Genomic DNA, 13,692 nt, shown 5'->3' with positions numbered 1-13,692 from the left:
TAAATCCAACAGGAAGTCCTCAATATGCCCATCAAATTACGACTTTGTGCCAATTTTGGACCCCCAAGAAATGCTATCTCCTCTGAGGGCGTTAATGGTATCAGCTTCAAACTTTAATACATGACTTATGACACTGTGCTGAACAAAAGTTGTTAAAAACTTTGTAATAACTCGAACGGTTTAAGATATTATAAGCCCTGAAAGTTGTAGTGCCACATCACACCTTACAATGTAAACCAATGGGGAGGCAATCTCTAGGCATGAACTTTGTGTCAAACATGGTTCTGATGTCTAAACTATAAGTCTGACCACTTTGAAACCTGTATCAATGGATTCTCAACGAAAATTTTTACAAAAAAATGTGATTTTTAATGTGGGATTTGGACAAAGTCATGGGATTTATGAGGATATTTCACAAGAAGAGTGACATTCAGAGAGAGAATGGGGGGGGGGGGGGTGAATGGAGCTCATTGAGTGAGAGTGAAAGTTCAGTAAAATCAAAACTAAAATTTGTAGCTCTGCATGGCAGTTTTTCCTGTGTAAGGTTTGCTCACACTCTAAATTCCAAAATTTTCTGTGTCCAGCTGCAGTTACTTATCGTCTCTACACACCTGACAGTACACATTTCAATCAAATTTTGACCAGGTCATGTGGGTCAAAAGTCTTTACTTTTCTAAAAAATAAACTTGATGAAAATTAGGAAATTAATTTGTTTTACACACAAACTTATCAAAAGTTTTCAAAGTATTAATTGAAATTATAGTGAAAGGGCCCAAAACTTGCATCATCTTGCATTGATGACACAGGTGTGAGCAAGACAGACATGTCTCACCCTGCAGAAAATTCTCATCCTCACACTGTTGAGTTTTGATGTTTTGCCATGACACAGGAAGTTGCTATAAGTTTATTGTACATGCTCCAATCTGCACCAACCTTTACATGTTTACCTGCTGATAGACGTAACAGCGGAGCAGAGGAGAGAGACTGAGATAGTGATGTAACCAACCTGCGTGCTGGTATTTGACATGTTTTTTTTCTTCCAGAAAACAAATAATTTTAAAAATATTTGTATGAAACAAATATTCATAAAGAAACAGCTATTCATGCTTTGCTGAATAACGTATTTGTATTTGGGCTCATCACTAATCGGCAAAATTAAAAACAACTTGTTTTTTAAATATATAATTAGTTTGCTGTATTTTTGAGACCTGCATGCTTTGGTATTCAATGGGCCTCCTGCAAGAACGCAGGTCAGGAGATTTGATTAGTAATACTATAACACCCCTAAACTACCATATAAGGAGACCTATTCCGCTTCTTTTGTGAGCATGTTTCACCCAAGATTAAAAAAGAAGTGCTTACTTTGCTGAACTTATACTCCTGCTATCAGAGATCAGCAGACAAAAACACACCATATTTTGCAGTGTCAGTAGTCATATTAGGGGCCCCGAAACAAACAGAAAATAGTACATCTGAGGGCTGATACAACACAAGCAGGGATCTAGTCAAGACAGAACAACAGTTAAAAGAGTTTGATGAATCCGACCTGGAACACTTGAGGTTTACGATAAGGATATGAAAATGTTCTTGCATGAGGCCAATGACTGTGCCCAAAATTACTCCATTTGCTATGTTGTGCACTGTATTTACTTGCTGCCATTTTATTTGAGTGTCTGTATTCTACATTATAGTGCCCTAAAAAGCACATGTATAAAAGCACATAATAGGTCTTTTTCACAGCAGACATTTAGAATTGTCATAGTATGAAAAGCACAGGTATTACTAATAACATTGACGATGGCTGTTCTATCCTTGTGTCCCAGTACACCATGACAGTGATCCAATGCCAGGACCCTGAAACTGAAGCAGTTAAATGGAATTCAGCCATCATTAATCTGATTATTTACACCTGTGCTTTTCATACTGTGACATGTCAAAATGTCTTCTGTGAAAAAAGCCAAAGCAATGTTTTGTCTCTAACTGATATGTAAATTAACAGTGATGATCAGTGATGGTGCAATATAATGATGATTCATAGGCTTCTAAAATTTCAGTTTAAACCTGCATTGAGTGATTTTTTTGGCCACTTGGCAGCAGCAAAACAAGAACACAACACTGACATATCATCCTATGAAGTTGATATGTGTTAGCAAACAGTTGTTTATTTGCACATCCAGCACATACTGTATATGGCAACATTATAGCAGCTTACAGCTGCTGCTGTAAAATATAAGCTATTATCAATATCAAAATACCGATTTAGGACTGCCTTAAATCATTACTGTAAAGTAAAATATTGAGTGTTTAGAGAATAATGAATGAGCGGATGCAAAAAGGATCTCAGACACAGATTGGCCTTTCGTGAGAACAGTTCGGCTTGCCAAACACAAGTGAAATTAATAGTGTTAATAATGGCTCCATGTGTCTCTGTCATTGCCCTGGTACTGTGCATGCTGCCACACTGACACACCTAAAAAGAACGTCATTGATGTTATTGTTTACACCTTTGCTTTTTCTGCTATGACAAGTCAAAATGTCTGCTGTGGCAAAAGGTGTAATTGTGCAGAGTGATTTGATGTTACTTCTTTTCTTAATGTTCATACAATTCTTCTCATAAATAAATAAGATGCAAAAACCCTCTGTAGGATACTTACTATCTGATTTTTAACACAACTTTCCTCATGCCAAAAACAATATTTGCAACTGAACTTGTGCACCCTAACATTTCACACCTGTTCAGCAGAAATGTAATGTTTTCTGACAATATAAAGGATTTTTTATTATCTCTACCACATCACATTCACACGATTCTCTCTCTCTCCCTCCCCGTCTGTAAACATTGACTGAGGAGGACACATTGCATGCACAGAGAAAAAGGGGTCAGTCAACATCAACTGTATTTACTGGGAACTAAACACCAGCATCTTGGAGGCCATCTGGATACTTGCACAGTGCAATGAACTCGCACCTAGTCTTTCTTGGAGCTTGTTGGTATTACAAAGTCAATAATGTTTTTCATTTCAGTCTGTTGACAGCAGAGACTGCCGTGTGGAAAGTTGACAATGTATAGATGATGACAGATGGTTTCTGTAAATGGCTTGACTCATATTACACAACGGATAGTTTATTTTATTTATCGACTGTTAATTTTGTCTGTTTCAAAACAACAACATGATTGAGCATTTGGAATTAAGGCAAAACATCAGAAAATGATCTTAAGAAATATATGAAACTAAATGTTTCGTTAAGCACTGACCTGGTTTGAATTTTAAAGCTGAAATATTTTAAACATTTTCCTTCATCCACTTTCTGTAGAAACATCTAAATAACGGTTTGACATTTATATGCCCACTTTAATTAACAGCTCGTTTGCCCAGGAGCCTCAAGCTCCTCCAGTGTTATCTGCATCCAACTGATAACTTATAATTGCCCTCATTATTGCTGCCATAATGTTGTAGTAGGATTGTTAATTTGTTTAAATGGAAGGCTGTTAAGTTACAGTTAGACCTGCTTTGTAAATGCTTTTAAATCAGCATTCCAATCAAATACTTGCAGCCTGAATTAATACTGAAACAATGTTGCTAGTAAAACAAAAAAATCCATGAAAAATCAATGCTATCTCAGCAAATACTCAACCTTTTTAAATTAAACATGTGTTTTCAAAGTTTATCTGCAGGATTGAATGGTGAAAAGCAAAGTGATAACTGTAAAAGCCTTTAAATAAATTAAAGCATTAAATTACATTCTTAACAATTGTTAAAGCCCCCTTCCACTTGAAAATGTGTTTTTCTTCTTGTTGGTTCAGTTGGATGTTCTCTTCTCTGTGCAGAATGATATATGTGCAGTTTGTTTTCATATTCATCTGCTGAAGGAGGAAAGTTTCTCTGTGTTCACCTTAAACCCATATAAACATGGAAAGAGGTTTTTCTTGCTGTAATTGCTCCTCCTGTTCATACTGGCTATAGAAAAAACAAAGCATGGAGCTCATTCAGGTAATTAAACTTAAATGTCAGTCATTTAAAAAGTAAATACTTAAACAAGTAGTGCCGGCTGTCTGAATATTGTACACAAATAAAGACATGAAACATAAAAAATATTAACATGCTCATCTAATGCAATATGTAACCAAACTGTCCAAGTGTGTAATTATAAGGGTTTGTAGTGAGTGAGTGAATGACTGAAAAAGTGACTGAGTGAATGACAGTCACTATGAGTGATGAAGAATAACTCAGTGAGTAACTGAAAACTGTGGCTAAGAGACTGATTGTGTGGGTGGGTGAAAGGGTTTGCTGACTTATACCAAGTCCCACTCAAAAGTCCATTAGTTTCTTTAGTAGACTTAATACACAAGGGTTGATTGATGTCATCTTTTTCTTATGACTTTCTCTGTCTTCGGTGACCGGACTTTGACACAGACAGCAATGGGACATTATCTAAATAAAATGAAGTCATTTGAAGACGTTGGCATATAAAGATTCAAGATTCAGTTTATTGTCATTTTCTTGTGTATTTGCATACACGAAAAAAAAAAAGAAATGCTGGTCCTCCCAGCCCACAGCAGTGCAACAACAGAAAGGATAAAGAAAGTACATGTCTCAGTTCGATCTAGACAGCTCTTCCATGTCAACGAGTGACCAGCACTGATGGGGGAGTGAAATAATCCATTTTGCAGTCCAGACAACATTGGGCAGCATTATTGTTGAAACTGCTGGTTTGTATGGGTTAACAGTTAGCCTAGCTTACACTCCTCCATGCTTGCCCAGCTTCCGTGTCCTGTTGCACTGCTTTCAATGTAAAATGAAACTTGCCGTGTAATTTGAAGCACAAGAATCACAAATCCAGCTCCACTCTCAGAAACGTGGACTTGCCACTGAAATGAGAGACTATTTTAGCAACAGTACAGATGTAGTGTAGTGTAGATGATTTTGCCTATGCTACCAAGCAAAGCAAAAAGGAACTCATTGACCTATTGATTTGCTGTGTGAAGACAGGTGAAAAATCATACTCCACTGTCCAGGCAGACATGTGCCAGCTGTTGTAGATAGCTGCTGCCAGCTGCTGCTGCTGCTGCTACCATTGGAAGTTGCTACAATAGTGTGATTGCTTGCAGTAATCACACTAATTATCAGCCTTGACCTACAGTATTACATACACACATACTGACACTCACACAGTTTAGACATGGGGGTGAAAGGATTGTTTTTAGTACAATCTCAAAGAGACACTACAGCATCATAGTGTGAAGCTGCCCGTTCTCTTTTATTCAGTATCTACTGATCATCACTGTCTGTCTCTCACCCCTCCTCTCCGTTTCCCTCCCCTCCCTAATTTTATGACCCACTAATGTTCTGTTCATTTTCTTATATGAATAGATAATGGGCAAAAAGCAAATCTCTTCATTTGCATGCAATACAATTAAGACCTTTTAAAACAATGACAAAGGGAGGGAGCAGCAACATGTCAGTCAGCCTCGTCAGTGAGAAGGCAAAGACAACATCGGCAAACCATTTTAACAAAAGTAATAAAATCCTCAGATTGAATTTCCTCACTGCCATCTGGAAAACCCAAGTAAACCATAAACCAAAATAAGTACAAATAACAAATACAAAACCAAACATTTAAACTCACAATATGAAATTTCAGGCACTAGGGGTCTCTCAATCAAAACAATAACAAAAGAAGGAGTGTGATAATGGTGTGAAAACAGTGTGAAGTAGCATGGGATCGTGGGAGTTGTTTTCTTCATTGTTAAACAACTAGTTTCTCCGGGTTAGGATTACTCCAGTGTTCATTGTTCAGGATGTTTTTACCGGGAGCTGAATTATCTGCAGAACAAACAGACCTAGTGATTAAAACAGGTGAACAACACTGAATAAAACAGTTTCATGTTAAAAACAAAAAACAAAAAAAAAACAGTGTTTCTCTGACACTGTTTGGCTGGCACCAGACGTCCAGTAGGGGCTGCTGCTAACGTTTGCTCAGCCTGTTTCTCTGATAACTTAAGATCCAGATGTTCAGCAGATTTCTACCGGGAGCCGAATTATTCCTCTCCAAAAACAAATGTACACAGGGATTAAAACCGTAAAAATACTGAATAAAATTATTTCACATTAAAAAAATCAATGTTTCCATTGTGGCATACAGCCACAACGCCGATGTATTATCTCGTAGGTGTATGATCTTTGGTAGACTCCACTGTGGCAAACATCTGCAATGCTGATGTATTATCTTGTAGGTGTATACTCTTTGGTAGACGCAATTGTAGTGGACAAACACAACGCCGATGCATGCATCTTGTGCACGTATACTCTTTTGTAGAGGGGTATGATACCATTGACAGATGACCCAATGAAACGGACCTTGATTAAAATTATAGATTTCTCGGGGTTTGAAAATGGTTGGAAACATTTGGGATAATATAAGTACACAACTCAACAAAATATATAACATAGGTCTAGTTGTTTTTAGACATTTTAATACGGAATAGTTACATACTATAGCTTTAACTAAATAAAACAAATCCCCCCATACTTGGTCATTTAATTGGTCATTTCATTTTAACCAAAAGCTTAAAATCAGGAAATGGTTCAGTGCTTCCCCCTAAACTGTGGAGGGAGGATCACAGAAGGAGGTTTGAGTTGCTGTTGCACGCTATGCTAGTTTTTTGGACAATTTTTTGGTTAAAGGACTTTGATTTTGGATTTGCAGATATCTGGACTTGACTGTAGGAACTGATCGTTTAGGGAATATTGTGCGAGAATATCGACAGATGGCCTGTATAGGTCCAGAATGGTATTCTTTCATGAAATCCTTACCGGTTAGGATGGCGGGGAGGGAGGCAGATAGTGATAGCTGCAATAGCATGGAGATGAGTGAGGAGGAGGCAAGTAGAGATGATGGTAGGAGGGATGACGAGTGGAAAGAAGTGGGGAGGAAGTCGACTCATCGTAAGAGAAAGAAAAAGGACGAAACTAGTTTGGGTGAAACTGAGAGTGAGGAAAAGGGAGAGGAAGGTGAGAATCTGAAGGCAACAATACTAAATGTAGTGGAAAGATTTGAAGGAGAGGCAGGAGTAAAGAAACCTGTAAAGTAAAGACCTGTTAAAACAACAAAACAAAAATCATAAGAGCACAAGTTGGAGCAGTGAAATTTGCAAGGATTCTGGGAGATGGAAATCTGTTAATTGGGTGTAATAGTGATGTGCAGATGGAGAGGGCAAAGAAGCTGGCTACTTTCGGAAAAGTCAAGGTGTCTAAAGTGGTAAAAGTGGGAGAGCACAGGCCCAATGGCGACAAGGGTGTGATATCTGGAGTGCCCCTTGGTGTTTATATGAAGGATCTTGTTGAGAACTTGCGGGTACGCAACAGTGCAGTCAAGGGTGCTAAAAGAATGACAAAAGGGAGTGATAAAAAGGAAATTGAAACAGTTCTTGTAGACTTCGATGTAAAGGATATCTCAAGGGGACTATATTTTGGATTTGTTAAATATAGTGTAAGGGAATATATTCCAAAACCCATGAGATTTTTCAACTGGCAAGAATTTGGGCATGTAACAAAGGTGTGCAAAGGAAAGAAAAGATGTGCTAGGTGTGGATGAGAACATGAATATGGAAAGTGTGGGGAAGTAGTACAACCAAAATGCTGCCACTATGGAGGGAAACATAGCGTTGCATATTGAGGTTGTGAAGCAATGAGACGTGAGGCAGAACTCCAACAAATACGAGTGGAAGAAAAAGTATCTTATGCAGAAGCAGTTAAGCTGGCTAGGTAGGAGAAGCAGTAAGGCCAGCCAAGTCGCAAAGGACAAATGGCAATGGAGGCAGAGCAGAATGATAAAATAAGGGTGTGGCCAGAGAAAAAGAAGCTGGTGACTTTCATTGCGGGGTGATAATCGAATCAGTAATTCTCATCAACAGTAATCAACAGGACAACATCATTTGTCTGTGCTTTCCAAAACTGTTGGGCGGAGCTTCGTGGCCGGCTTGCACTGTGCAGCAATAGTTTTGGCGTCTGGTCTATTTTTTCCGCAAGCCGCGAGCATGGATGTATTATATCAGCTGGATTCCAAGCTAAAAATGGTCCATGAGTGTAATGTCCCTTTAATGTCTTTGCAATATCAGTCAGCGCGCTCAAGTCAATGTTTTATGTCAAGTCAGGGGGAAAAATTCAAGTAGTCGGATGTGTGGTGGTCCTACCACACTGATACTTGAGTGGAAGCAAAAAAAGATACCAGGTCCTCTTCTCAGGTCTCGGTTCCTCACTCCTTAGGTTAAGAAGAGATCTCACTGGGGGCTCGCCATCTCCCATCCACAGGGAGAATCCAGATCCAGTTCTCTTGTTCTCAAAAAAACCCAGCCTGCATGAAGACAGGACTGTTATTTTCATGACGTCACTACTTTTCTCTAATGGCCATAGTAATATAATAATTCTCCACACATTACTGTAGCACAATAATGATTAAATGAATTCTCTCTTTTAACTGTACAGTTGTTGTTGTTTTTTATCTCAATGTAAGTATTTCCCACATTTTATACATTTTTAATCAACCTTTTAAACATGAATTTAATCAACATGAATTTTAGCTGTTAACCCATGAATTATGATGTTTTAACTTTTAGTTATAAATGAACTTATCCATCAGTTTCATCATACAAGGTATCTCAATATAACTACACACACACTATCAAAATAAACATCATACCTTACTTCTTCTAAATTATCAGAGCAATAATATTCAGTTTTTAACTCTTAAGATAGTTAACAGAAACAGTGAGCAGCAGTGATGAGCCAAGTTCAAGCGTTTATGGAGCACAGACACGTTTTCTGCCACCTCACACATCAACTCACAGTGTGGCTAATACACTTAGCATGCGCTGGCGCTAATTAGCTCGGCAACTCACCAAGACGATAATGCCAAAAGTACTACTACTCCTGGCTCACGGACCCTCGCACACCTCTGACGTCTTCACAAGACTATTTTATCTCATGGATATGTTAATAATCGCTCTTCTAACTCTCTATTTCTCATCCACTCCGACCGCTGCTGTTTTACCCGCACTGCAACTCACTGACTTCTGCGTAAAGAGAGGGTGGGACTTAACTCCCTCTAACCAATCATAAGTTTGCTCTAGTTGATATGACAAATAAGGACTGTGTGTGTAAAATAAGTCATTGACAGATTGATTAACAAATGAAAATGAGATAAATAAGGAAACTATAGAAAAATAAAGATAGAATTGGACCCAATTCTCTACTGGGTTACAAGTACTTTAACACCTACACTGTTTGCCTGTTACAACTTGTCCTGGATTTAGTCCTGTTCGGGACATGTCTGCAGGCAGTCATCTCAGTCAATCGCGCCCCGCGCAGCGCAGATGTACGTAAACGTACATAAATATATATTCACGTATATAAATATACATAAAAGTACATAAATATACATGGGCGTACATAAATATACATGGACGTACATAAATATACATACATGTAGATAAATGTATGCATGCAGTGAAGAAAGAAAGCAAGAGGATAGAAAAGAAAGAAAAAAAGAAGCAGCAATATATACAGGCTCTGAAGCAACCAGGCTGCCTGAGCCTCCCATACCAGCACGACAGACTAGGCCAGATCTATGCACTGGCAGGGCCCCCCGGTGTCATGCATCGCGAGCTTGAGCTCAGCTGTGCACCGCGAGCTCGAGCTAAGCGGTGGACCGCGAGCTCGAGCTCAGCCATGCATGACACCTGGCGGCTATCGAGGACTCCCCTCGGCTGCAGACCGAGGCGACGGCTGCCGCATGCTGCCGCGGTGCATCAGAGCCTCCACGTCTCCTGTGAGGGAGTGTGGAATGGAGATTGATGGCAGGAGGGGGTCCTATTTATAAACTCGGTTTCAAGCCTTGACGCTGTCATTGATGACGTCAAATAAGCACTGCTGTCAACTGACAACTGATGACACATCAATATGGACATCCTCTGTGATGTCACATAGCCGTCACGACCAACATAAGATGAAATGAAAGAGTAAAATAAACATCTGAAACTCAAATTCATTGATAAATAGAATATTTCTCACAACAACAGGTGGAGTTAAGGGAAGCTTGATTGATGCCAATCACAACAGCTCCTCTCATAAGCAGCAGGCAGTTTAATGAGCCAAGAGCTCCGGAGAAAACTCTTCTTCCCAAGATAAAAAAATATATACACTTCCCTAAATATGACTATACAGCCCGAGCACACCGAATATTAACACACAGCACCCACATTTATACAGTATGCCAAATATGCTTTGGAGGTAAGATTTGAATTTCTGTTGCAGGAGACACTGAAATTCCTGTCACCACGTGCAGTGTGCACATTGTTAGCAGACAATTAGCATATAATGTACAAAATATTACATGAAACCAGCAGGTTCTTGTAAATATTCCTTTTACACAAGTAATCAACTTGAAATCATTCCCAAATTGTGTCAGTAATGTTACTAGGCTGTATGATCTGTAAACGGTGTAACTTAGGAAAAAATTGTCATAGAGTTAATATTGGATCATGAGGATGTCTTGTCATACTATGGGAAAACTGATGTCCTCCTGAGTGATGTATATCTCAGCAAAGGAGCAATTATGTGTTCTGATGTCAATTGTAATGGACATTTCTCACCCCAAAGCCCTCTGTGCTATGTGTGATGCTATTGTGGGAGCTGTGTATGAGGCCGGAAGATAATACTTTGCTTACTTCTTCCACCACCGTAAAAACTTGTCTTATAGTATACAACAAAATAGTTATAACACAATATAGGCTAGTTTTAGTGTTATAGTGATGTGTGTCTGTGGTGCTGCATTGATTGGTGCGATTGATAGTAAGTGCTCCTCTTCTCCAGATGGAGGCAGTGTGGGCCAGACTAAGCAGCATTGCTTTCTGAGGTTTCTTCCTGGAACATGAAGCTGTCACAGCTGTTTGTTGTAAAGTGTGCAGAGTGTAAAAAGACTGGGTCCCGCTGTATCGCTCAGGCTGCACTACAGCGTCTATTCACAAGCCATCCTCCAGCCTCAGCCTCCCGGTAACTTGGATTACAGGCGCGCGCCACCGCACCCGGCCAGAGACACCTGATTCATCCCAGTTTGGGGATTTAACAAAAGTCATGTCGCCAAGAAGCACCTTCCAGCGGCATCTAGCTTCCAAAATGCCAACTACAGTGTTGAAGGTTCATCAAACAGGTCAACACTTTCCCAAAGATCACTCACTGATAATGTCTCATGTTTTGAATAAAGATACATAGTTGTATAACATATGGCCAATTGCTGTTTTAATCTATGCTCATTATGAATTTATTCATATCATCCTATATACATACAGACGCTTGACAAATTCAAGGAAAAGCTGGTCCAGGTCTGAATGCTTGACCCCTACAGTGAGGGGATCTGGTGGCTCTGTTATGCTGTGGGGGGCATTTTGCTGGCATGGTTTGGGTCCACTTGTCCACTCAGAGGGAAGAGTCACTGCAAATCAACACAAAGTTGTTCTGAGTCATCACCTTTATCCTATGATGAAACATTTCGTAATGGGAGGGTTGAAAAGGGAATGGCAGACAAAACAGGTAAATGGAGCCACCAGGAACGTTTGAGGTAAGTTTACTGTACCAAGTTATAAAACATGAACATAAAATGCAGTGCAATTATCATCAGTATCTCAAGATTTCACAGTCTTTCAGCAGAACTTAGAGTGTAATGTCCCTTTAATGTCTTTGCCATATCAGTCAGCGCGCTCAAGTCAATGTTTTATGTCAAGTCAGGGGGAAAAATTCAAGTAGTCGGATGTGTGGTGGTCCTACCACACTGATACTTGAGTGGAAGCAAAAAAAGATACCAGGTCCTCTTCTCAGGTCTCGGTTCCTCACTCCTTAGGTTAAGAAGAGATCTCACTGGGGGCTCGCCATCTCCCATCCACAGGGAGAATCCAGATCCAGTTCTCTTGTTCTCAAAAAAACCCAGCCTGCATGAAGACAGGACTGTTATTTTCATGACGTCACTACTTTTCTCTAATGGCCATAGTAATATAATAATTCTCCACACATTACTGTAGCACAATAATGATTAAATGAATTCTCTCTTTTAACTGTACAGTTGTTTTTTTTATCTCAATGTAAGTATTTCCCACATTTTATACATTTTTAATCAACCTTTTAAACATGAATTTAATCAACATGAATTTTAGCTGTTAACCCATGAATTATGATGTTTTAACTTTTAGTTATAAATGAACTTATCCATCAGTTTCATCATACAAGGTATCTCAATATAACTACACACACACTATCAAAATAAACATCATACCTTACTTCTTCTAAATTATCAGAGCAATAATATTCAGTTTTTAACTCTTAAGATAGTTAACAGAAACAGTGAGCAGCAGTGATAAGCCAAGTTCAAGCGTTTATGGAGCACAGACACGTTTTCTGCCACCTCACACATCAACTCACAGTGTGGCTAATACACTTAGCATGCGCTGGCGCTAATTAGCTCGGCAACTCACCAAGACGATAATGCCAAAAGTACTACTACTCCTGGCTCGCGGACCCTCGCACACCTCTGACTTCTTCAGAAGACTATTTTATCTCATGGATATGTTAATAATCGCTGTTCTAACTCTCTATTTCTCATCCACTCCGACCGCTGCTGTTTTACCCGCACTGCAACTCACTGACTTCTGCGTAAACAGAGGGTGGGACTTAACTCCCTCTAACCAATCATAAGTTTGCTCTAGTTGATATGACAAATAAGGACTGTGTGTGTAAAATACGTCATTGACAGATTGATTAACAAATGAAAATGAGATAAATAAGGAAACTATAGAAAAATAAAGATATAATTGGACCCAATTCTCTACTGGCTTACAAGTACTTTAACACCTACACTGTTTGCCTGTTACAACTTGTCCTGGATTTAGTCCTGTTCGGGACATGTCTGCAGGCAGTCATCTCAGTCAATTGCGCCCCGCGCAGCGCAGATGTACGTACATAAATATACATAAATGTACATTCACGTACATAAATATACATAAATGTAGATAAATGTAGATAAATGTATGCATGCAGTGAAGAAAGAAAGCAAGAGGATAGAAAAGAAAAGAAAAGAAAAGAAAAGAAAAGAAAAGAAAAGAAAAGAAAAGAAAGAAAAAAAGAAGCAGCAATATATACAGGCTCTGAAGCAACCAGGCTGCCTGAGCCTCCCATACCAGCACGACAGACTAGGCCAGATCTATGCACTGGCAGGGCCCCCCGGTGTCATGCATCGCGAGCTTGAGCTCAGCGGTGCACCGCGAGCTCGAGCTAAGCGGTGGACCGCGAGCTCGAGCTCAGCCATGCATGACACCTGGCGGCTATCGAGGACTCCCCTCGGCTGCAGACCGAGGTGACGGCTGCCGCATGCTGCTGCGGTGCATCAGAGCCTCCACGTCTCCTGTGAGGGAGTGTGGAATGGAGATTGATGGCAGGAGGGGGTCCTATTTATAAACTCGGTTCCAAGCCTTGACGCTGTCATTGATGACGTCAAATAAGCACTGCTGTCAACTGACAACTGATGACACATCAATATGGACATCCTCTGTGATGTCACATAGCCGTCACGACGAACATAAGATGAAATGAAAGAGTAAAATAAACATCTGAAACTCAAATTCATTGATAAATAGAATATTTCTCA

General features: G+C 39.6%; 2 long non-coding RNA genes across 2 annotated transcripts; both read right to left on the bottom strand.

Moving 5' to 3' along the window:
* Window positions 1–4,525: 4,525 nt before the first annotated feature.
* On the bottom strand, window positions 4,526–9,273 carry LOC121895818. Its single transcript, XR_006095850.1, has 3 exons — window positions 8,900–9,273; window positions 6,816–8,355; window positions 4,526–5,825 (listed from the first exon to the last, which is right to left on the bottom strand). It is a non-coding gene; the product is annotated as an uncharacterized LOC121895818 (long non-coding RNA).
* Window positions 9,274–11,605: 2,332 nt separating this feature from the next.
* Window positions 11,606–12,892, bottom strand: LOC121895060. The gene is made up of 2 exons (XR_006095666.1): window positions 12,524–12,892; window positions 11,606–11,983 (listed from the first exon to the last, which is right to left on the bottom strand). It is a non-coding gene; the product is annotated as an uncharacterized LOC121895060 (long non-coding RNA).
* Between the last annotated feature and the right edge of the window lie 800 nt (window positions 12,893–13,692).

This window comes from Thunnus maccoyii, chromosome 4 (assembly GCF_910596095.1).
Source record: "Thunnus maccoyii chromosome 4, fThuMac1.1, whole genome shotgun sequence".
In the NCBI taxonomy this organism is placed as follows: domain Eukaryota; kingdom Metazoa; phylum Chordata; class Actinopteri; order Scombriformes; family Scombridae; genus Thunnus; species Thunnus maccoyii.
This window is presented reverse-complemented; position numbering and strand designations above follow the sequence as displayed.